General features: G+C 37.3%; 1 protein-coding gene across 1 annotated transcript in view; it reads left to right on the top strand.

Moving 5' to 3' along the window:
• Positions 1-27,366, top strand: part of LOC139442876 (uncharacterized) — a 117,631-nt gene that overhangs the window by 36,220 nt on the left and 54,045 nt on the right. The window contains exon 3 of the transcript XR_011651704.1: positions 21,968-22,113. The gene's annotated coding sequence lies outside the window, so the exon portion shown is untranslated. The remainder of the gene's footprint in view (positions 1-21,967; positions 22,114-27,366) is intronic.

The following is a 27,366-nucleotide window of genomic DNA, read 5'->3' as shown; positions in this document are numbered from 1 at the left end:
CCGAGTCCCATGCCAGCTACTACAAGAGCGGTGTCAACTCCGTCCAGAGCATTAACGGCTCTGCGATACTTTTTATACAATCCAAGTCTCAACTCCCTATCCTTTTCTATTCGATGTTTTATGTCGCTTATTTGATGTAATCGAAATCCATCAACAGTTTCCATCATTTCATCGAGCGCTGGATATAAACTCATAGTGTATATTACGAATATATAATAGTCTTTAATTGGTCTTCCTTAAATGTTTTGAGAGTATACATCAACCTTATCAAATGTATATTATACGGCAAGAATATCTTAGAAAGGGAAATACTACCACTTTTAATAATTTGAACCCCCTCGAGGGATGTAACGGGTGATGCACCGACATGAATAATACTGCAACGTTGACGCTCGTGTTTCTTGAGCCATTTAATCGATAGACCTGGTAATATTTCGAAGGCATCTACCAGTGCATCACCGAACAAGACTTCAATAATAAGCGTAGAAATATTAGGTATTGCACTCAAGTTCTGTTTAATATCATCGAATTCTGTAACCAAATTTAAACTAACATTTTGGATTGCCGGACGACTATATAACATATGACCTGGTTTTTCTGGCAGGGGAGTGACTAACACACTTTTTCGTTTTGACGGGATATAGGCCGCGAGTACGATGCCACTATTTATTATCTTAGTTAAATTATGTCCCTTACCCATCATCGCATAAGGTGGGGTAATGACGATATTCAGTAGCCACTTGATGTTTGCTTCGACCATAGTCCATTTATTCTCACTGTTGTAAATAATATTGTACGGAGTGGTTTTAAGGAGTTTACTAACGTCGACATCGCTTAAATCTTCTAGATTACCCGTGAATGTGACTTCTTTCCGCTTGTATACATTATCGTGTAAGTGTAAAGCGTATAACTTACCATTGTAACCGGGTTTATCAAATCCTTCTGTGTCTCCGAGATCGGAAAGCGCAATTGTATTACATTGTCTTATCGTTCCAGGGCCTGATGCATCAACCATTATTTATAATATGGAGTGTTACACTTAAGTATCCTATATGTACAGGTCGGTGTTTTACATCTAATACAGAAATTTTGAGGTCTGAAATAATACCCCGCTTTAATTTTTTATATTGTAATGATGAGAAAGATTCCGTTCTACCACTATTATATTTTTCATTTTTCACTGGAACACTTCTGAGCAGAGTTGAAGGACTTTCTAGTTGAATATTATCCGTCGTGCTTATTTGATCAAGATGGATGAACAACTCTTTATAGGGAACTAAATCAGGTAATGTATTTCCATGTATTGTTTTGTTGGGGTTTATAGGTTTATCGAGGAGTGGAAATCCAAGTTTAAGTACTAAGTTCCTGTAAGGAATTAAACCTTTTTCTCCAGCGGCTAATTTCAGCATCCCAGTCGCCTCATTTTGTGTGAGACTAGCTCCATTAGGCTTAAAAATTTCATCATTGAGTGAGCATACGCTGTAATACCCATTAGGTATAGTAATGACATCATAAACATTACGTGAGAATATTGTGAAAATCACATTATTTTCTTTCGCAGCACTTATATTGATCCACCTCGGGTAATATGTTACATCGCATAGAGCGACTTCGAGTTGTCCATCCGAGTTATCGATAGTACGAAGCAGTTGAATAGACTTACCATTTGTTATTCCCAGGAGTGTAACATACATATCAAATATACAATGATACTATATCATAACTTAAATATGGCATCAACCATTATTTATAATATGGAGTGTTACACTTAAGTATCCTATATGTACAGGTTGGTGTTTTACATCTAATACAGAAATTTTGAGGCCTGAAATAATACCACGCTTCAATTTTTTATATTGTAATGACGAGAAAGATTCCGTTCTACCACTATTATATTTTTCATTTTTCACTGGAACACTTCTGAGCAAAGTTGAAGGACTTTCTTGTTGAATATTATCCGTTGTGCTGATTTGATCAAGATGGATGCACAGCTCTTTATAGGGAACTAAATCGGGTAATGTATTTCCCTCATTTGATGAATCGACTATTATAGTATAATTGGTTGCAAATCCAATTGTAATTCTTAAGTTCCTGTAAGGAATTACACCCATTCCTCCAGGGGATAATTTCAGTCTCCCAGTCGCCTCATTTTGTGTTAGACTAGCTCCATAAGGCTTAAAAAATTCATCATTGAGTGAGCTTACGCTGTAATACCCATCAGGTATAGTAATAATTCTATCTCTTTCATGTGTTATTATTATCTCATTATTTCCTCTCGTAGCACTTATATTGGTCCACCGTGGGTAATACGTTACATCGCATAGAGCTACTTCGAGTTGTCCATCCGAGTTATCGATTGTATGAAGCAGTTCAATAGACTGGCCATTTGTTATTCCCAGGAGTGTAACATACATATTAAATATACAATGATACCATATCATAACTTAAATATGAAATCAACTTACATTACTAATCAATCAATTATAGTAACTGCCTCTGGTGCTGAATTTTTAGTTAAATTCCCTGATATCTTTGAAAAGTACAGGGTCACGGCAACTAGCGATAAAATGGTGCACGATTGGTTTCACAATCCGATGCAATTTTGGCAGAATCAGTTAAACTTTGCCGTATGGTGTGCCACAACGGGATGTGGCGTATCTCTTTACGCTCCAGGATTTGAACTGAATAAGTCTGTTATGTCATTTCACGTGTATTATCAGATTAGACGTATACTTAAAGAAATTAGTGCTCCATTACCGCAGGATCGAGCGTGGAATTCCACAAATAATAATTATGATAGGTCCGCGTATGAGCGTATTTGTCAGGAATTTAATGTTTCTACGAGTAAAGATTGGCGTATTAAAGGAGCAAACCATGGTCTAGGTGTACCTTACACAGAGGAAAATAAATCCGTCAAAGAAGAAAGCGATTATGTATATAAAGTACTTAATAAACTTCCAGTTAATTTTGGTAAGTTGTATAGTACCAGCAAACTTTACGCAAGAATATATGATCATTGGCATAAAACCGGTGATTGGTATAAAGGCTGGGAACTTTATAGTAATGATTGGAGAGGGGATATTATGAGTTTTAAGAGTGGTTTAATTTACATTGTTAAAAAATTTATACAAATGAACGATACCGCAAACGCTTGGAATGAATTTCTTAATGATAAAACGGAAAATAATTTTACTAACCCAGGATTTGTAAGAGTTAATGAATCGATAAGAACTTATGTATGGGCAATTCTCGGTGCACAATCGCAAACACGAACGTCCATTATCGGTTCTGGGACGGCGCTCGATGCGCAAAAACAGTTTGTCGCAAACGTGGAGGACGCCATTAATTCACCAGTTGACATACCATCGTCTATAAAGCGTTTTCAAGATGCATTACAGTACGCTCAATCCAAAGTGGACTTTGTTTATGCGCCGGGACTATACATGTCTCCGAGTAATATGGAACTTAAGATCGGTCAAGTGATCGGTTATAATAATAAAATTGTTATCGCTACCGATCAACAAAAACCAGGTATAAATTCAGATATGAATGTCGAATTAATAACGCAAACGATCACGGGCGAAAAGGGAATAGTAAAGCCACAAACACCAACTATCGCGCAAACATCTACTGATGCGCAAGTGTCACCACATATTGCGGCTAAAAATCAACAACATATCGATGAAAAAACAGCGCTTGTAGTGGGTGGAGTCTCGGTTGGTTTACTCATAATTTGGTTAAATAGTTCTTAGCGAACACGTACAACAGCCCTGCAATTGCTACGATCAACCCCCACAAGTTTTGACTAAGCCAAGTGGTGGTCTTAGCTAATAAATTCAATAGCCAGGAAACAACACTCCCTATTATACCGGGAAGTGCGGCCGCGGCTTTCTCAGCTAGCTTTCCCAGTGCTGAACCTAATGCTTTTAAATGCTTTTTTATCCACTCTCTTATACCGTTTTTATCGTTAGGCGGTGTACTACCACCTGCACCACCACCTGTTAATGAGAGAGTCAAAGTCGATATAATAAATCCTAACGCGGTTAAAATACTAGCAATTGTTATTCCCTGTTCTCTGAACAATGTTTTAATTTTATCGGCCAGTGTAGTGTCATCGTTGAGGACTTGATCGATAGTTTCTCAAATACGACTGATTTGCGAACGAAGTGCCTTTCTATTACTGGAAGCTGCTTCGAGGCGGGCCAATCTTTCCTCTTCTAGGTTACGCAATCTTTCAGCAACGCGACGTCTACTGAATTCATCGCCCGCCTGTTCGAGTTTTGTTTTCTCTTGAGCTATATGTTTGTCGATTTCGGATAGCTTGGCTATATTATTGATGAGTTCTCCCCGCATAGTTTGCATTGCCTTGTCAAGACCTCGTAATTCCCTAATACTGAACTCTGAATGTGGTACCTGTAACGTGGAATTATCGTAATAGGTATCTAAGATTTCTCCGAGTCCGTTCGAGGCCACCATCGAGGCTGCTTCCAAATCATCTGTATTAACGAGTTCTTTCCTCATAGTCTGAAGAGCTTTAGTAGTCTTCGCGGGAAGTCGTCCGTATTCTACAAAACCTAATTTATCACGAACAAACTGGCGGCTATATCTGCCGGCTATAGTAGACAAGGCTAGGGGCTTACGAGTATTATAATGCATAAGATCAATATGCGGAGAGTCACGTACTCGCAATGTTCCTTTACTATCTAGCATAAACTTTGAATAGTCACGACCTATTGGGATAACATAATTTTTATCATCTTTTAATGCATCGTAATAATCATCAACGGCTGATTGTAAAAGTTCATCATTTACGGTTGGGATCATAAAGCTTGTTTCATCAATACCCTCTTCGATGGTACTAGTATCAGTTATGTTATCTAGATCAAAGTCATTATGTTCAAAATTAGTCATTTTTATATTAAACATAGGGTACATGTTTTCAATATAACAATGTCTTCGCAATACGGACGCAAGTTAAACCCACAACGCAGACTTCGGGATCCATTAGGGGTCAAAGCAATTCGTCAGTCTGTAACTATAACTAATAACCCTAGTACCATCGATCAGAATCAAACGCTTCTGGTTCGCTTTCCTAATCTCGGCGCACACGATGTGTTAGTTCCGGGAACTGTCCGACTAGCATTTACGATTGTTTTGAATTCTACCGACGTTAACAGGGAGCCGGTTCAGAACTTAGGTCGTGCTATCGTTAAGAAAATCGCGATTAAAATTAGCGGTAATGAGGTTTTGAGTATCGACGATAGCGATGTATACTATTGTTACATAGATCTCTGGAGAACGGATAAAGAGCGGGAAAACTTACAGTACCAAGGTATTTGTAATAAGAACACATTGAGACTGCGCGTAGATGCTTCTAGTGGTGATGGTACCATCGTAAAAGATCAGGCCGTTGCCGACGCATTAGGTAACCGATTCTATATTCCCCTAGACTTTGAATTATTAGATTCCCACATGCCTTTTTATCAAGCATCCCTAGGCGATAGGTTAGAATACGAACTCACTTTTAACGACTACAGTAGAGTAATCAGATCCGCTAATGTAGGTGCTAGCTATTCCATTGACAATATCTCGCTCGAGTACGATATGATAACGGATCCCGAATTAGCAAGACAAATTCGTAACCAGTATTGGGGAAGTTTAGCCATTTTGTACGATCGCGTGCTGCGGCATCGAAAGATCACGAGGGACAAAAAAGATACGTTGTGGAATATCAATCTAAACGTCCCCACGAGGTCGTTGAAGGGTATTTTAATGTTGTTCGAGGACCCCTCCGATGCGTTTAAAAGAAATACCGAGAAGTTCTACAATCCCAAGATTACGAAAGTAGAATTGACTATCGAGGGCGTTCCTAATCAACTATATAGCCAAGGAATGCTATCGTATCACCAGTGGGATGAGATTAAAAAACTTCCTTCTATAAAACGCTCTCCGGAAGTTAACGCGGTCGTGAAAGATCTGTCTCTCGGGAGTGTATCGATGGGTGAATACCTCACCTCGAAGTACGCGCTATGGCTCGACATGCGAACAACGGACGATGACCAATTACACGGCAGTGGGAGGAGAATAGAAAATGCTAGCGAGGGTGTCACCATACAGATATCGAAGCTCTTCGAAACCGATGGTAAATTAAACATATATTTGTACGTGATTATGGATGCACAACTTAATATACAAAATGGGAGATTCGTGCAAGCAATCTATTGATAATCTTTTACCTAAAGATCCGCACTGTGCTATCATATGCGGGCAAACGGGCTGCGGAAAAACAGCCTTTATTCTAGATATTTTAGAAAGTCATTATCGGGACGTTTTCGATCATATTATTATTCTGTGCCCGACTATAAGCGTTAATAAAACATACTTATCGAGAGATTGGGTAATGAATGACGACGGAATACACAGAGTCGATCCGGGCGATCGTTTACAAGACTGTCTCCGAGTATGTCACGAAAAATACAAAGGAGAATCAACCCTTTTCGTAATAGATGACTGCAGCGCGAGTAAAGAACTAACAAAAAAGAAAGATATGCTTTCGTATTTAGCATTCTCCGGTCGGCATACTCAACATAGCGTTTGGGTACTTACTCAAAAATACAACTCTGTCCTGAAAGATCTCAGAGAGCAGACCAAATGGTTAGCGCTGTTTCATTGCAAAGATCGAGATTCATTCGAGGAATGTTTACGCGAAAATGGTGTCATTTATACCAAGAATGAACGTGACAAAGTCAGAAAAGTGTTAGCAGCAACGAAGCACTGTAAACTCTTATTAAAAACCGATCAACCAGCTGCTTATGCAATTGCTTAGCAAAAATGTAGCAAAATTATAGCAAAATGTAGCAAAAATGTAGCAAAATGTAGCAAAATATAGCAAATTGAACATTAGCGGTTAATATTACATAAAATGTGGTTCGAAATCATCATTCTTTCGCAACAGTTCATTATTACGGGATGTATTGGATACGTCATATTATATTATGTTAGACTTAAATATCTCCTTAGGTATTACATTATGGAATGCGACGAACTCATCGAACAAATTCTCAAAGAATCTGATCCTGATGCAGATAAACATAGAGAAAGACTCGCGGCTTTGGTAGCCGGTGGAAAATGTTCCCAATATTTGGGAGAAAATTATACCATCGAAAAAATTGATAACATGACCGACGAAGAGATTAAAAAACTGTACGCGCGTTACGAGTCTAGACTGGGAGCTACCATGACTAAAACTATAGGGTCGTCTATATTACAACTATACACAGTCGTAGCTAGTACGTTTCTCCCCATCCCGGCAGAACATCGCATGTATTTATGCGAATCTCTAGAGAAAGACCCATTCATCGAACACGCTATAAGCTCAGTGAGCTGTGAGTTTTATCATAGATTCGGAATGTTCTTAGCTCCGCTCACCGCAGCTTTAATAACGGCTAGGTATTGTCAATTTAAACATACGTGCCCACTTAATAATATAAAGAACGAAGTTCAAATAAATAATGGAGACACAACAGATTGCGGAACCACAATCACAACAGATTGCGCAACCACAACAGATTGCGGAAACGCAACAACAGATTGCGGAACAAGTGAATGAGGAACCACCACAAGTAAATGAGAATTTGAATGCACCACAAATACAAAAACAAGCTAGAGTTACTAAGAACCCCAAAAAAATAGCCGCAGGAAGAAAGGGAGGGCTGGCGCGCAAAGCAAAATTAATAAATAATTCAAATCCGATTAAAACATGGGCACTAGTAGGAGTTGCTGGTATAGCGGCTGTATGGTTCTTTTATAAGACCGAAGAAGAGAAAACGTCACCCCCGCCGCAACAACAAGTTCAATTAGAGGTTAGTCCTCATATAATGCTATAAGAAGCATGACTACTTCAGTTACAGACGGTAAAATGTTGGTAAACGCGACGTATCATTCAGCGGTGGTCACCGGCTTGGCCATTGGCTATGCCCGTATGGCTAAAATGCTTACTAAAGCCACACCTCCCAAGCTAGATTTTAATGGATTTGATATAGGTATGATGATTCTGGATATTGGATTAGCAATGGCAACGAAGGATATGCTCATCAAACAAGGACTTATCCCGGAAGACATAATGAAGTAATTAAACATTTGAATATTTATATTCATATGGCATCAATTGCGATGATGGTCGGTGGAGCTGTTGTTAATGCTCTAGCTTTTTCGGGGAGTAATTATTTATTTTCCAGTATGAGGGAATCAAACGCTAAAGAAGTTGAAGAGGAGCGTAAACGACATAACAAAGCATTAGAACAATACCAAGCAGCCCAGTTACAATATACCCAGCGGAGAATGAAGAGATTAGACTTTATTCATGAAAAACTGATTAAGGAAGGACATTCAATTCAAACGTTTAAGGATGTCGAATCCGCCATGCACGAATACTACCTCGTTTATGGGAAAAAACTCGACCCAATACCGATACCAACAATGAGTCAGTTTTATACACCCTCAGAGGCTCAGAAAGACCGAGAGGTTGCATTTGTTATTATTGGGTTATCCGCAGTATTGATATTCAGCTATACACTAGTTTAGATGTAATTTGCATTTAGACAAGTGATATGATAGATGTATATACCATGAATAACTGCAAGTTTACACTCATGGGGAAGACGACTCTATGTAACCGCCGCTGTGTTGATGTTTACTGCGGTATACACAATTATTACATCAAGCGTGGACACATAAACTATAAGTGTTCTGAATGCGGGATAGGGGTCAAAGGTCATTATTGTTTATGTAAGAAACACGGTGCTGATAGGGTCAGGAACCAGATTATTTATGCTAGGAAGAGAGATTACATCAATGAGAGGAATAGGTTGGGGAGGATACGTATTTAGATATATGAAAACAACCAATTAGACAAATGAATCATTTTGCATATACCATTCAACCACAATGGTTTTTGTCAGAGAGTTAAAAGCTATGGCAAAGCAACGTGGTCTACGTGGATATTCTCGAATGAGAAAAGCTGAATTGATTACCTTACTCGGTTTGGAACCACCCCAGACTGTTAGAGAACTCAGAGTTCGAGCGAGAAACAGTGGGCTGAGAGGTTATTCTCGAATGAGAAGAGCTGAATTGATCGCTTTACTAGATAATAATCAACAAGACGAGGATGATATTCAACATAATGATAATGATAATGTTAATCAACAACAAGAATTAACATTTGTACCCACATCCGCCGGCGTTGGTAAATATCTAAGAGGTTGGAAGATGGAGATTAATTCCAACATGGATGTTAACGATATTAAGCCCATCATATCGAGTAAAATTAACGAGGAATTAGATGATTTACAAAGTATAAAATACCAGCTGACGATTAAAATGACATTGAGTAAAAGTAACGCAGACGATAGCGTCGAATATACCGAACCATATTTCCGTAGCAATCAAGAAGTTATAACCGAATCCGATACTATAAACGCATCATTAGATACATCAATTCAGAGGATACAGGAAATTTTAGAACGCTGGACTAATAGAGGTTCGGGTTGGGGTGTGGATAGAATCGATAGTTTATATTTAGATTTAGAATTATATGCCTTTCAAAGGTGGATCTTATATAGATTTACCCCCGTATTATAAGAAGAAAAAAGCTATAATTAACGTAAAAAATAAATCCGATGACTGTTTAAGAATGATGATAAGATCTGCATTGTTCCCCGTAGACAAGCATCCGGATAGACCTTCTAGCTATCCCCAAAACGATGGACTCAACTTCGATGGTATAGACGAACCTACACCAATATCGCAAATTGATAAGGTGGAAAAGCAAAATAATTTAGCTATAAATGTTTTCGGACATTCTAAAGGAATTGTTGTACACAGGATAAGCTCCGCTCCGGAACATATTCCCAGAATCAATTCATTTCTGATCGAAAAAGATGGTAAATATCATTATACGTGGATAAAGAGTTTAAACAGGGTGCTATACGATCAAACTAAATATAAGGGAAAGAAATATTTCTGCGAAAGATGCCTGCATGGGTACAGCAGACAAGATCTATTAGAATCGCATAAAGAAGACTGTAGAGGTGTTGGACAGACAGCTATCAGGATCGATATGCCTAAAGAGGGAAAAAATATATTAAAATTTGAACATTATTGTAATCAAATGCCAGTACCGTACATAATTTATGCCGACTTCGAAGCGCTTATCAAACCCATAGAAAATACCGAACGCAATACTGAGAGTAGTTTTACCTACAAAACTCAAGAACATATTCCTTGTGGGTTTGGATATATAGTTGTAAGGTATGATGGGAAAACAAACACTCCCGTGATTTACAGAGGTCCCGATGCAGCGGGAAAGTTCCTAGAATATTTACAAAATGAAGAGAGAATAATCAGGGAAGAATTATCGTGTAAGAAACCCATGCGTTTGACGATAGATGATTGGAGGGCCCACAAGAAGTCAACGAGTTGTCACGTTTGTAATAAACCTCTGGATGGGGATTCCGTAAGAGATCATTGTCACGTCACGGGTAATTATCGGGGAGCCGCGCATAATGAGTGTAACTTGAAACTAAAAATGAATGCTCAAACAATACCCATCCCCGTTGTGTTTCACAACCTTAGAGGATATGATTCACATCTCATTATGCAAGCTATCTCAAAGACCGACGGCGGTTTAACGTGCATTCCTAACAATATGGAAAAATACATTTCGTTCTCGTTGACTAAACCTATACATTATAGGGACAAGGATGGGAAATCTAGAATAAAGCAAAGTAATGGGCTTAGATTCATAGACTCCGTACAGTTTTTGTTATCTTCCCTGGACAATTTAGCTAAAGCGAACAATCCCGATGACTTCGCTATAACAAATCAATATACCGATAAGATAACTAGTCATTTGCTGCTGAGAAAAGGTGTATATCCTTACGAATATATGGATGATTGGTCTAGATTCGAAGAAACTGAATTACCACCCCTCGAATCATTCTATAGTAACTTAACGGAATCTAGAATAACAGATGCCGATTATGAACACGCTCTGACGGTCTGGGATAAATTAGGTTGTAAGAATTTAGGCGATTATCACGATCTGTACTTAAAAACCGATGTACTGTTACTCGCCGATATATTCGAGATATTTAGAAAGACGTGTTTAAAACAATACGGCTTGGACCCGGCATGGTACTATTCCAGTCCCGGACTATCGTGGGATGCATTGTTGAAGAAGACCGGCGTAGAACTAAAACTACTCACAGATTACGATATGCACTTGTTTATTGAGAAAGGATTAAGAGGTGGTATATCGATGGCGGCGAAAAGGTATTCTAAGGCTAATAATAAATTAGTGGAAGGATACGATCCGAGTAAACCCGACACGCACATATTATATCTCAACGCTAACAATTTGTACGGATGGGCTATGAGTCAACCTTTACCCACGGGTGGTTTTGAGTGGGTCAATGCGAATGATATCAATGTGAATGATGAGAATAAAGGGTACATACTAGAAGTTGACTTGGAATATCCGAGTTCGTTACATAAAGATCATAACAGTTATCCGCTAGCTCCCGAAAGATTAATGGTTAATAAAGACTGGATGTCGGAATATCAACGTTCATTGATGGGTAATAGTAGGTTAGCTAATGTAGAAAAACTCGTACCAAATTTGATGGATAAGACAAAATATATAGTTCACTACAGAAATCTCCAGTTGTATCTATCGTTAGGTATGAAACTAAAGAAAATACACAGAGTTCTAAAATTTGATCAAAGCCCTTGGATGGAGCCCTATATAAGGCTGAACACAGATTTAAGAAAGATAGCCACCAGCGATTTCGAAAAGAATCTATATAAGCTCATGAATAACTCGGTATTCGGTAAAACTATGGAGAATCTAAGGAAGCGTGTTGATGTTAAATTAGTCAGATCTAATGAGGAAGAAAGACTCAGGAAACTTATAGCCAGTCCGGCTTTTAACAGAAGCAAGATATTCGATAACGACTTAGCCGCGTTGCATATGCAAAAGAGTAATATAAAATTCAACAGACCGGTGTACGTCGGTATGAGTATTCTCGACTTGTCAAAACACTTAATGTATGACTTTTATTACAACGAACTTAAGAAGCAATACGGCGATAGATGCGAGGTGTTATATACCGACACAGATTCTTTGTTGATGGAAATACAAACCGAGGATGTGTATAAAGATATGGCAGAAAAAATAGATATGTACGACACGAGCGATTACCCTAAAGATAATCCACTGCACAGCGTAGTAAATAAAAAGGTGTTAGGTAAGATGAAGGATGAATGTGCTGGGACTCCTATAGCGGAGTATGTCGGATTAAGACCTAAGATGTATTCTATAAAAAAGTCCGATAATGGAGAGATAAGAAAGGCTAAGGGTGTTAAGAAGTATGTGGTAAAAAAGCATATCAAACATGAACAGTATAAAGAATCATTATTCAATGGTAGAACGTTCAAACACGAGATGAACTCTTTAAGAAGTTACGATCATAGGATATATGGATTAAGAATGAACAAGACATCATTATCCCCCTTAGATACAAAGAGATGGATTGATAATGATGGTGTAACTACCTATGCTTATGGTTATGGTGGTAATACCGTACCGTCGGGAACTATGAACAACTCTTCTCGTACAAATGCCCTACCCGGTCCATCTTGAAGATAATAAAGAATAGGCTCTCCTTCTTTCATAACCAATCGACTAATGTTATACGTCTTGAGGGACCATATGGGATCGGTTGCGCGACGTAGGCCTCCTTCGAGTTCACCGGGCTGGTATAAATATCTTACCCTTACTCTATCCGGAAGTTTTTGTTCTTTGCCTCTCCTCGGTGCTGAAGATTCGGAAGTCACGGATTTCATTTTAATCGCATCGGATGGTTTCTTCCCTATTAATCTCGTTACTTCATTATTCAGCGCTGATACAACGGCTGATAATCGTGTCACCCATTCGGTTGATCTCAATCGCTCGGATTTCATTTCAATCCCATACTGATAGCCAAACAAACGTTCCGCTAGAGTCCGGTTAAATCTTTCGACGATAGCTTGACTACGGTGGGCCTCTCTTTCACCACGGACGATTTTGACGTCGTGCTTTGTTAACAGTTTAGTTACCGATCCCATAAACTCTCGACCGGGATCTACTTGAAATAGCTTAGGCCATTTTAGCGGTCCGCGTTTATATATGCGGCTCAGTGCATTAGCTACTTCTGTTGATTCTTTCGATGTTAATGGCTCAGCCTCTTTGTATCGACTAGCCACATCCACTACTGTTAAAGCGTATTTATACGTTTTGCGTTTTACCTTATCGTGGGGAAGAAACAAGAGGTCAGCCTGATGAACTTCATTCGTCGTAGAAATATCAAACTTCTTCCTCGGTATATAACGCGGTGCCGGTAAATATATTTGCCACAACGCTTGTTTCTTTAACCAATCCTTGGCCACATCTTTAGATACCTTAGCCGCGGTGGCTAATTTTTTTATTGCTCCTACACCTTTCCAATATCCTCGTGGGCTATAGTAAATTTTATTCATTATTAATTAATATTGATGTTTCCTTTAATACAACTCATGACTATCGTTGAATCGCATAATCATTTTGGCATAAAAAATTCCCCCTGTAGTAGCAGTATAGGTATATGAATCCCGCTCCAGTGAAAGTGGTCCAGAACCCCCATTACCTATACTACTTTAGGACAAACATTTAAGATATTCCTTTCCAGCTAGTTTGCCTTAATAATGTTGCTACAATCAAATTGGTAGGACCACAGATGCATAATCTACATAAAGAATATCTTCGATGAACACGGATTACTTAAACAGGATTAATTAAAGAAAAAATATTATATTTAGGGTAAACACTTAGATTATCTTCAACGTTTGCATGCATATCCACAAAATGAAAGGATACTATTAACTCAAATAGAAATATTTGCATATATTATTATATAAACTATTATTATTACAAATATTCAAGATATTCGTTTCCATCCAGTTTGGCTTCATAATGTTGCTACAATCAAATTGGATGGACAGAGGCATATTATGGATAAATGATATCTGTGATCATTTAAAGAAAAAATATAATATTAAGGGGAAATGCTAAGATTATCGTCAGCTTTTGCATGCTATATCCACAAAATGGAAGGATACTATTAACAGTAATAGAAATATTTGTTATCACAAACATTCAAGTTATTCTTTTCCATCCAGTTTGACTTAACAATGTTGCTACAACCAAATTGGTAGGACAGAGAGGCATAATAAGGATAATAAGGATGGTTTACTTAAATTCGGTGAATTAAAGACAAAATATAATATTATGGAGAAATACTTTGAAATGTTTTGGCTTTTGCACAGTATACTCACAAATTGGAAGGATACAGTCATTGAAATATTTGCACACATAATAAATACAACATCATTACCACGAATAATCAAGATGTACTTTTCCAGCCAGTGTGGCTGAATACTTTCATAAATTCGATGAAATAAGAAAAAATATAATATTAAGGGGTGATACTTGGATAACAACAGAAATATTTGCATAGATAATTACTAAAACATTATAAGTACAACCATTCAAGATCGTTTGACTTAATAATGTTGCTACAATCAAATTGGTAGGACCACAGAGGCATAATCTACATAAAGAATATCTTCGATGAACATGGTTTACTTAAACGTGATCAATAAAAGAAAAAATATAATATTTAGGGTAAACACTTAGATTATCTTCAGCTTTTCCATGATATCCACAGAATGGAAGGATACTATTAACTCAAATAGAAATATTTGCATATATTATTAATAAACCATTATTATTACAAATATTCAAGATATTCGTTTCCATCCAGTTTGGCTTAATAATGTTGCTACAGTCAAATTGGTAGGACCACAGGGGCATAATCTACATAAAGGATTTCTTTGATGAACATGGTTCACTTAAACGTGATCAATTAAAGAAAAGTATAATATTTAGGGTAAACACTTAGATTGTCTTCAGCTTTTGCATGCTGTATCCACAAAATGGAAGGATACGATTAACACTAACAGTAACATTTATAAACACACACACACACACACACACACACACACACACACACACACACACACACACACACACACATTCAAGATATTCTTTTCCAGTTTGGCTAAATCAAGTTGCTGCAATTACATTTGTAGAACAGAGATATATTATGGAAAAATAATGTCTGTGATGAAATAAAGCAAAAATCTAATATTAAGGGGAGATCGATGAATTAAAGAAAATATATAATATCAATGGTAGATTCTTGGATTATTTTCATCTTTTGCACACTATACCATTTGCATATTTGCATGTATGATTTTGGAATCAGCAATGAAGCCCTTGGTTTACTTCGATACTGTAGGTGATATCGGTTATTTTATGAGAACATGATTTCAACTGGTACTCCCGGTTTCTGGCCAACCAAGTCGACCAACTAAGACCTACAACACTTGAACAATATACCAAACAAACATATTCATGTACTAATTTAATAACAACACCCAAACAGACAATAGTGAAACATTGCAATAATGCGAAATGGACTAACAATACTAAACTACTTCAACTTACTAATTTTTGCAATTTTGGTTTCAAGATGAGTGCATGTACTAATATTTATAGATTCGAACAATACATTGATGATGACAAATATAGATATTGTAAGTACTTGAAAAGGTGTAAATTACTCAAATTCTCCCGAATCAAGTAAATATATATATGTATATATATATAGGAGACAGCCTAACACTAAACTCTGACCAAAGTACATATTAGCATCTTATTTATATTTTTTAAATGTTTGTTTATACATCATATCAGTGATCGAAAAAAGATTTAATGATTGATTTAATTAAAATGCATGATAGAAAGTAAGTGATCTCAAGTCGAGTAAAATGTTCAGTTGTGCACATTAAAAACTAAATCGCATTTTCACTAAAATATATATCAAGAATCAGCAGCATATATAAATACGTAGATCGGAAGGGATTTTCCACCAGGGAAAACAAAGTTTACCGCTGTGCGCATGCCCACGTAATCCTATCTAGATCACATGGCTGTCTGCACCTGGCAGGTGAGTCACGTTCGTTTCCTCTTTTTACATTTGGCATGTTTGTTTATTGGACATAACTATGCTTATGGTAGTACACAAAATGATCAAGCAAATATAGGACATTCTTAAATATAAGTAGTAGATAATCGACATCCTATATTATATATATTATAAATAACAAGTGCCTACTCAGACCGTGGCAAGTTATCACAATGGCGGGATGGCCCTTGATTCATTTGGAATGGTCACGCAGCTAAGTGACGTAACACTAGTGATTTGAGGAAGTGTCATACCTAACCATTTCTTTACACCTCACAAACGCAATCGTAAACTGTCTGTAATATTGTTCACTTTGTCGTGATCTACCTGTCATATGTTACAATAAGACGTTGCTGACGATGCTATAGTCTGCCCGTGAGGTAGCTGAAAATGGTTGAATATGCTGTAATATACAGTAGACTGCTTCAATCTTGAATGTTATGTCTATCTCATGTCCCTATATAAACATCATTGAATTTATACATACGCCTCGAACTTCACATTCACTCGATATCTCGAACCTAGAATATAGGCTCTAGTCACTCATCCACCATATAACTTGTATTTTATTGTCCAACCTCAATTGATTTTTTTCAAAATACCCATGTGCACACCCATACATCGTAATAAAAACAATATAATATTGTCTTTCACGAATCGGTAAACTGTGGTCAAGCAGTAAAGATCGGTTTTAACAATGACCACAATATAATCTTGCCTTGAGAGATGTAACTACGATGCCACGATCAGTAATTGCTGGACTTGGGTGTAACACAAAGCAGAATTATATGGGTTATATGAGTGTTTTCTGTATCTCAAATTATATTTCGAACCTGAAGGGTTGGAGTCCACTATAGCTTAACATGTTTGACCACGTCATAGTATATCCTTAGAATGGGTTGGTCCACTTGTATGCGTTGGTTCAGACGGATTTCGCCTCAGTTAACATACTGCTATTATATGTGGCATTATTTTATATGTCACTTACACAAAGCATTTTTATGAAACAATTCATGTAGTGATGCTTACATATAATGGTTATGCTAACTGAGGCCTTGTCAGTTGGAACAGCTACACACTTTCATGTAGGGCAGCCAGATTTTAAATGTCAGGTGGCTGGGACAGAGTGAGTTTATTCAAATTCTGTTTGTGCTTCCTACCAATGGTAACTTCCTGAACTGACTTATCCCACTCTGGATATCAAATCAGTTATTCTCTACTTTTGGAAACATTTTAGAGAAAACCAAGAGGCAAATCAACACCTTTTCCAAAAATTTAAACAAAGAAGAAAGAAAACATTTAGTGGAAAGGATATGCAAATAGAAAAGGGACTTAGGGAAAGAATTTTGAACATAAGGGATTCAGAGCTGTCCGTCTTATCTAAATATAAGTATTTTTTGAAAACCTAAAAGAAGAAGAAGATGAATGAAGGGCAATACAAATTAGGAACAGAATCCAGATACGAGAAAGGAAGGAAAACATCATTAATGTTTTGCCATCTTAAATCAGGAACTATATTAGTAAACTAATTAACAGTATTATCACTGATAAAGGGGAGTTAATTATTGATAGACAAATCATTATAATTGTACAAAGAATTTAATAAGAAATTATACTCTACACCTAGAGAAATAAGTTGTTATAGGATGAATTTTTAACATAAAATACCCAAACATAGTTAAATCCCTGTTTGATACTTAAATAAACATACTCAAAATGACTGGCCAGTTTGACTTAATACTTTAATTACTTCGATGAAATAAGAAAACATATAATATTAAGGGGTGATGCTTGGATAACAACAGAAATATTTGCATAGATAATTACGAAAACATTATTAGGACAAACATTTAAGATATTTAAAATATTTGCACACATAATAAATACAACATCATTACCACGAATATTCAAGATATACTTTTCCAGCCAGTTTGGCTTAATACTTCCTTAAATTCGATGAAATAAGAAAATATATAATATTCAGGGGTAGTACTTGGATAACAAAAGAAGAATTTACACAGATAATTCTAATTAAAAGTCTAATCATCAACAGAGGCTCAATTGTATGTATACCCAAAGGCACTAAAGATAAACAACTACTCAAACATTGACGAATTACTCTTTTAAATTCATTACATAGAATTGTTCGTACATGTAGCAAACAGAATAAATAAAGACTCATAATGCACTTCTACACGGAAACCAAACTGGTTTTAGTCCTGGAAGATGTATCAGTGAAAACCTACGACAGGCTGTAACATCACATTATGTCAAGATCAGAACTTGAGTGGCACAGTGGGGACTTTGAAACATTAGGAATAAAACTTAATTCCAACAACAATAATAAACACACAATACAAAACCAAACATTTAATGTTTACTGACGTAGAATTACGTTTGTTAAAAGACAGGCCCTGTCAGCTCTAGTAAACATATTTTCTTCTCTTCTCAAAATATCACATTATGTTAAATAATCCACATTTAACCACAATTTGGCAGACATCCTTGTGACACCTGAAGACTCCAGATACTTTTATGATATGATTATGTGTGTGCAAAATGGGATAACATTCTTCGCTTACATACATCACGGAAATATGTTTTTTTTCAGTGGTAAGACATATACAAAAGTCAAATTGGTAGATTTCCAATACAAAATTATCTATCGCATCATCTATACAAATAAAGAACTATCAATTAATTTGTCTTTCTATTCAGTGTTTTAAGGATACAGCTTAAAATTCAATCATGCCTGCCACTTTCAACACCTGTTGACTTGGCTTGTGCACCTGTATCTTGACCTGCTTCCTATAATTACTTTTCTCATGTATGTAACCCACACTGATGAAGCATGTTCTGAATCCTGCTGCCTGACTACCTAAACTGTGTGACATGTGAGTCCATGTACACGTACACGTACACGTACAGTGAACAGTATACACTGCTAGTTATTAACTGCCCATTTAAAAATACATCCATGAAGACAGAGAGAGTAGGCTTTCCTTTAGTAAATATAAGTGCCATGCTGTACCGTTTCTCAATGTTACTTTACCTGTATTCATCAAAATCAACATAATCAAATACCTATGTTTTTCACAAGGGTGTATTCTTGTGTACGTCACTGTCACACATTTATCAAAATGATTTAGAAGCTATTTAGAGTCAGTCCGTTATGCACAGATACTTTATCAAATACGTATGACACCTACTTTTTGAATTAGAATATAGGATTTAGAATCATTTCCATTAAAAGACAACCTGATACTAAATTCTGACCAAAGTGCATGCCTGCTATAATTCATAACAAGGATAAATATAATAAAACAATAAAATATATCTGTACATACCATGTCTGTGAACGAACCCTGATCTTACTGATCTTAAATTCAGGAAATGCAAGTGTAGTGGACAACATTTCTTAGTGTGACGTGTGAGTTAGCTGCTTTTGTTCATTGTTATTAAAACCACGCCCGGCAGATGGTAACAGGTGGGCTTTATATATTCCATTTCCTTTGAGATTTAGCCAGATCGTTATGATCACATCGATGAAAAGTGATTGTTCATTTGTTATAATAGCAACATTTATTTATCAGAGGTAGGATGAAATTCTAAATCAGCTTTGTGGGTATGCCTACTTGGTAATTATTTATCTAGGTCACTAGACGTATCACTCGAATTCAGCTTTGATAGATCAAATGGACAGCCATATTGATACAGTCGTAATCGTACTCAGGAATCTGCATTTGATAGAGATTTCCTATGATTATTTAAAAAGGTTTGTCGCTTTCATTTAGGACAATTGACAATGGTTCGGAAAGTGTGTAAAAATATGTCAAGCGTTATGTGTAGTTGAGGGGTTGGTTATGCAGTGTTTCCTGGGAATTGATAAACCGTGTTGATTGAAAACAAATTGTATACAGAATGGCCTGAAAAATGCATTATCGTTTTTTAATTAAAATCAAGTGAATATGTAGTCAAGCTATGTATGGAGCTACATTACAGTGTATGTATTAAAAACAAATGATCAACCTTTATGTGAGCATGGTGTATACTAGTAACATCACTATGTGATGGTGATTCATAAACACATCGAGCAGTGGACTTTCTTATGATTATTTAAAGTGTTTTGTCGCTTTCATGTACAATAGTGCATTGGCCAACACTCATTGTATTTTGTAATTTGCTAAATAGTATTGGTATTTACTGTACAGCTCCAATGTGCTGTATGATCTATCTCATATCGTCAATATTGACAAATCCGATTATGTAATGAGCACGTGTTTATGAATCACAGTGAAATACCGATGACAACAGGTGTTCGCGAAAAGTTGAGAGTTACTCTGCCCCATCGTTGGCACCCATAATAAACACGTGCAAAGGGTAAACCAAGCGTTCACTTGAACATACATGTGAACATATGTCAAAACAGGGAAGAATTCCTTAGTTACTGATTTGTCAAATATTTGGAAATAACCTCCACATGACTACTGTACGACATTTTAAACGTTTTACAAAAGCCTTGAACATTGTTACCCTGATCAAACAACTTTTAAGCAAGAGTCGCATCACGTTCTTCGAGTCATCTATCTTGTCACACTGTCTTATGGATAGTTTTTGTCACACTGAATCCTCATGCCTAGATCTAAATATGGAACAGACGAGGCGGTCCCACTAGTGTCTCTTATGTCTTGCTCATGTGGGTAAATCAGTGGAAGGGAATTGCTATTTGACCATTATTGAATGATATCATACCATCGATATACCTGAAGCTTAAGCTAAACGTCTTGGTCAAATCCCCATGATCTAATTTGCCAATCCGTGCAGACATTCTGACCAGTAAGCATAAGGACACAGATCAACAAGAATGGGAGCCCAATTGGTGTCCAGGGGGATGCCAACTTCTCGCGTAAGTGTCATGTCCGAAAATTTCACAAAGAAGTCAAGTGTTTCACACAGCGTTTCTTCAGTCATCTTCGAATGACTTGCTTCCATTTTGGAAAAATTATCCTGAACCTTTGAAGATAAAGATGTAACCATATCTATTGAGACCACGTTTGGTGATAATTTCCCCAGGGATCAAAGAATGAAGATTTTCCTCACGTGTGTCCTCTGGGATAGTGGTGTACAAAGTTGAAAAATTAAATGTTTTGCCATAAGGAACTTCTTTTCTGAGATTGCATAATGATCACGCAAATCCTTTGATTTTAAAAAGGAATGTGGTTAATCTTTCAGGCAGCGATTTGGTGGTACATGCCCTGGGTCAGCAATATATCTCTTTTTGCACGGTGTTTTGGAATCCAGCACACAAAAATGGACTTATTTCCTTAGGTTTTAGAGTCAGGCCAAACATTGATAGTACTGCATGGGTTCATCAGATTTTTTCTCAGTTAACACATTGGTTTTATATGTGGCATTATTTATATGTCACTTACACCAAGTTCTTTGATTAAACAATTAATGTTGTGATGCTTTAATATCAATGGTTATGATATTGAAGTATTATCAAACTGCACACTTTTAACTTTCACTGTTCAATGACGAAGACTGTTGTTGTGAACAAGAGAGAAATTAACTCTTGAAAATAACGTAAAATGAATACTGCTGAGCTTACGTATATGGGCCTATGTTCTTCACGCCGATTAAAGGTATGTACATACAGTATGTCATATACGCATTTGAAAGAAAATAATGCTTAACAATCATACTTTTTTCTGATGTTTGTAATTGTGATCTATATAGATAATATTAAAATACTCCCTCCATCCATATTACCTTTTACAGATCTGGCCTGTTTATGTTTCTAGGTTGTCAGAACCATGCACGTGCTCATGTGTTTCACCAAAGTGGTGAACGTCCTAGAACAGCATCACTTCGTGCTTTTCTTCCGCATCAAGTTGACGCGTAGGGATATAACTGAAATACAGTCCAAGCGGAGCAGCATGTTGAAACAGTGAGATTTATAACATATTTTTTTCAAAATCTGGTTGACATGTGTATTGCCCAAGTCTGCCAATAAATAGTTTTTTGAAATAAAAGTCACAGCTAGATCGACACAGTTTACCAAATAAGAGCAGAGCTTGTTTATCAATGTATGCCTGAATTGTTATAAGATATAGATTATCCAATACAACCTCGCTTGATGTAAGTCTTGGTTGACCCTGTAGTTATTTTACTGAAGTAGCGCTGTGGTATTTCCAGCAATTCATACTCTCTACCAGTAAGTGTTTGCCCCTTACATAGCATCCATATAAGGCACATGGCAAGATAAGTCTTTGTAGTATTCGCACAGCTGCAATTGGGTTCAACCCACCGAAAATACAAACCATTGTTATGGTTAAAATTGATGTCTTTTCAGTTTTTCACATGTAATGCGCGAGCGTTCGAATGTTGAGATACTGTTACTAAGGTATACCCCAGCATACGTTACAAAATTCTTGTGACAAAGAGCTAGTAACAATGGTTGTATTGTCTGCTACCAGCTGTCGCGGAGGTAATCATCATTTCAAAGGATTAATTTGCTCTGTTTTGTTTAGATGCATTTTAACCTCATGACAGCATCGGAACATTGTAGCACCCTACAAAAAATGTAATGTCAAAAAGAGATCATGACGCTTACAATTGCGAAAGACGATCACTTTCGGCATACCATAACATTCCTGCAAACTAAATTTAGAGACGGCTGAATAGTTTGGGAATTCACAGAGTCCTCTTTGTCATATATACAAATCCCATATCGATTAAATGATTTTACGTGTAAAGGAAACAATTTGAAGTGCAATCGGAATGCGCAGTTTGGCAGACTGGCGTTGTTAACCCATGGTCACGTACGGACGATGTGAATGTTCACACGGAACACATGTTCACAGGTCCTACTACACCAAATCCGAACCAGCTTGGACAGTGCGGTTTCAGTGCCTTCAGTGCAGATCGAGAGATATCTGCAGGCTGTGATTGGAGGATATTCTGGAAGATTTTTATGTCTCTCAAATGTACATCTATCCAGTTATTAAAACTGACAATGTTTTCTATATTTAGTACTGTCTTTTTCAACATGATGACTTATGCTGAATGTGACCACAGCTATTTTCAAGTAGGTGCGAAACTGGGGGTGGTGTGCTTAGCTTCCGGTACTCGGAAAAGGAGCTGGCTAAGCCAGTCATTTTTATTTTTTTTATTGCTGCTCTAAGGCCAAACTGTGCACACACGTACAGGTAATAGCTCTTGAATGCTTAGTCATTTATTTTTTTTTATAACGTTACTATAGAAGTCTATGGGAAAACATTTGGTTGTGTGTAACCTGTAATGCAACGATTCAGCGTGTCGCATGAAAGAGCGAGGTTATTTGGTCAGCCCAGCTGTATGACTGGATTGTAATCGTCATACCATCTTCCCGAGGCCAGGCATCTGACCTGACTATTCCACGTGGCCGATCTAGGCTGGAATTCCGGAGCTGCATTTTGGCTTGACTAACGAGTCTGTGCATCGCGTAACTAGACATCCGGAATATTCCAGAATATGTCGCCATGCATTCTTGTGTATATGTTATACTGTGGGTAGCACGGCCTAAATATAATTGTGGTGGATGCGAAGGAGCATTAACCACCGGTTGGCCAACCGCGTTAAAGAGCTTGCTGGAACAGTGGTGCTGCCTGGTACGCCTCGGAGGGTGTCCACATCAGTGAAGGACTGTGTGCTCGTGCGGACTATTTGTTGCGTACCCTGCTATTTGCGTTACAGTAAGGCGAGTAGGGTGTCTCCAAAGGTCAGTTATTTTATCTATTTTAGGCAAATCGGATGGTTATGCTATCTCGGCGTGTCACTGGTATGGTCGGTCGATGCATGTGATGCTTTATGGCGTGGTTCTTGTTGGCTACCTGGGCTAGTAACAAACTAACTTACTTTCTAATTGCTACACGTGCTTAAGGCTATTTGCTTTTCAGCGGAACCTTTACAGGGTTACCTACATCTGAGTGGGAACCTGATCCTTGACAGCTGTTCAGCTGTGGAACCGTAAAAATACCTTACGTTGGGCAACCACGCGTATTGTCCCAGCAGCGGTTACTTTCTTTGGTCAGCATATGGTTAATGATGAACTCAAAAGTATCCATGTGTTTAACTAATATAATAATGACACTCTCTCCCAAAATTGGTGATCGGCTTCTCTCCCTAAACATCTTGGGATGTATCCTTCCAAAGTCCGAACGCGCAGTTACTCATATTCCCTGATATAACGGGTCTTTGAAATTGATACAACCGCAGTGTCATTTATTATTTTAATACATTAAATATGAAGTCTTTGAAAGGCATTTAGAAGTGACGTCCATATATTTTCTTCCTTAGTAAATATGAACGTTATATTTAAATACAGGCAAAAATGGGCATAAGCACATTCTGTTCATGGGAGACAACTCCCCTGGTGCTAGTAATCCCCAAGTTAAGCAACCGGCACACCGCTCATATCAACAGGTTTCGAAACAGACTATATGCAAGGGAGGAAACTCCTCTTTGCTTGAAATCACGCGAAGGCGCGGAATGCACGTTCATGAACATTACAACAATGCTGTTTTCGGTTATGTTTCAGATGCCTCATTGTTGATAACTCGTCAATCAAATCAAGTATTTACTGAGTGCACAAAAGCTGGATTGAACTTCACTTGTAACCTGTGAAGGTCAACAGTGAAGCGCGTAACTAAGCACGTGATTGTCTACAATTGATCGGCTGATAACTGTAGACAATCCCCTGCGTAGTGATTGGTTTATATTCGGGCGTGGACAGGCTTCATATCCATGCATATGTTCCTAGTCGATCGCATTTGGACGTCAGCGCCGGGTGTATTACACGTAGGTATGCCTTCATCAGTCAAATGTGGTGCTCATCGGAATTTCCACGGAATAGGCTTTAAATTGGGTATTCCTTTCAACTTACTGCATAACACTATCAGCCGCATATGAAGGTGATAGCAACAAGATGGATGTATGGATGGTACATTGCACATGGCCAATGTGTGTGTGCAGTAGCGTGTCGCGTATCAGGAGTTATGAATAATAACAATAATTCCTTTTGAATGACACTTGAGTGATTCAGTACGCTGTGGGTATTACGAGAGCAAGGCAGACATTTAATTAGGTCTTTGAAAGGCATTTAGAAGTGATTCACATAAGGAAGAGAATATTTAGATGTCAACTTCTTTATATGAGGAACACAATGTTTCGGGGTATATGCAGGAGTAAGCATATACTCCGAAACGTTGTGTTCTTCATATAGTTATTTTTATAGTTATTCATATAGAGGCCACTGGCCCCAAATACAGTACAAGTATCATGTCAAAGCGCTACAATTTATATTAGGGTATTAGGAGAAAGTATTTAAGGGTGCAATTGGGGTGTTATTAGGAGGACACATATTTAAACCCTTGCCTCGGCCAAGCTCACCTCGTTATCCATCATGGGGATTCCGGGGTAGAATTGGCCGCATAAGGTTACTAAAAGGATCGGCTTTCAAGCTAATACCTTTTATTCAAGTTACAAATACCATTGCTGCAAAAATCGAATAGGAAAGGAATTTCAACCGTAGTATGGCCTGGTTGAAGAATGTCTGGTTTTAACGGTAACATTTTTCGGAGAAATTAGAAGTAAATATAATCCTGAAATTGAATCACCCTATCGGCCGACTGGGTAACACTTCAGATTTAAACATTTCTGTTAACACCAGTAAAAGTTTCAAAAACACCATTGCATATGTGAAGTAATTGTTAAGACTGAAAACAAAATCCACCTATAATCTAATAAGTAATTATTGGTATAAACCTTATTTCATCACTGTCTTCAGATATGAGTGTAAGTTAGTTTATAAATCGAAGATCACCTTTAGAGAGACAATATATGTTATATTCAAAAGGCAATCTGAACATAAACAGCTGACCTAAAAAATAAATAATGAGTGAGTATGGTTTTACGCCGCTTTTAGCAATATTCCAGCAATATCACGGCGGGGGACACCAGAAAGAATAAATACCTAAGATTATCATGATACATTTATTTACGACATTACAAAAAAGATAAGTAGATATGAGGCTAGGAACACATGAGATATAAACAAGATTATTCACAAAAATACGTATAAAGAAGGATGCTTATGCGAATAACGACATGTACAATGAAAGTTGGACGACGGTACTGTTGCTCACCAAATACATACAGAATGAATTCAAAGTTATTGTATATATTACACACATATTTTATCAATATAATTAAAACATTTTAAATAATTCCATTTCTAAATTTGAATCCCACTGCATTTCATTTGAAAAAGTACATAAATACGGGTATACATCCTAAAATTTCAGGCTGAGTTTAGTCCGGTTCGTTGAGTCGAACGTTAACTGACAAACGTACGGACGACGATCAACGTGCCATATGCTCAGTTTGTGAGAACAAACAAATAGACAACACTTACATTGCTTGTGAATGTCCTTGTATATTATCCATTCGAAAAACAATATTGTAATGTTAGTTTTCGCCTCACGCGGATAACTTGTACATGTTAACACTGATATGTATTAGTATGTTTACATGTCACAGTCTGAATGTGCGTTCGTGTGTTTACATGTGTGATAAAAACCTTTCCTGGTAAGGATGTAAACAGTATCCTCAATTCGTGGAAACCTATCAGTGTCTTGTTTACATTACGTCAGGTGGTAGCAACGTCTGGTTGCAACGTGTTCTGACATGATCGATAATGCCCTACATGTACATACCAGCGTGACAGATAAACACTTCTATTGTGGGTATATAGTATTTCAAAAAGAAGACTTGCGTCCATACGCTTACCGTTTTGAAGCATAACTCCCCTCAAGAATATATTGTAGAGTACATAAGGGTGTTTGAGGTTATTTACAATAGCTGTCGGTTTGAAATCTTCATGTTTAAACTGTTGCTCTTAAATATATTGCAGGTCAACTTCACGTAACTGTATGACGTCCATTATGAATAAATATATTCATTATGATAATCAGGAGCGGAATGAGTTTATGGCAGGCACACACACACACACACACACACACACACACACACACACACACACACACACACACACACACAGATAATTAGGAGATATTCATCTCTGTCATCCAAATTCAAGAATGACAGAAAATGTGATCCTATCATCAGATTCTAACAAATCCATCCTCAGCACAACCCATAT

This window comes from Haliotis cracherodii, unplaced genomic scaffold (assembly GCF_022045235.1).
Source record: "Haliotis cracherodii isolate W230 unplaced genomic scaffold, xgHalCrac1.p SCAF_5, whole genome shotgun sequence".
Classification (NCBI taxonomy): Eukaryota; Metazoa; Mollusca; class Gastropoda; order Lepetellida; family Haliotidae; genus Haliotis; species Haliotis cracherodii.
Note: the sequence above shows the minus strand (reverse complement) of the source record. Positions and strands in the feature narration are given on the sequence as shown.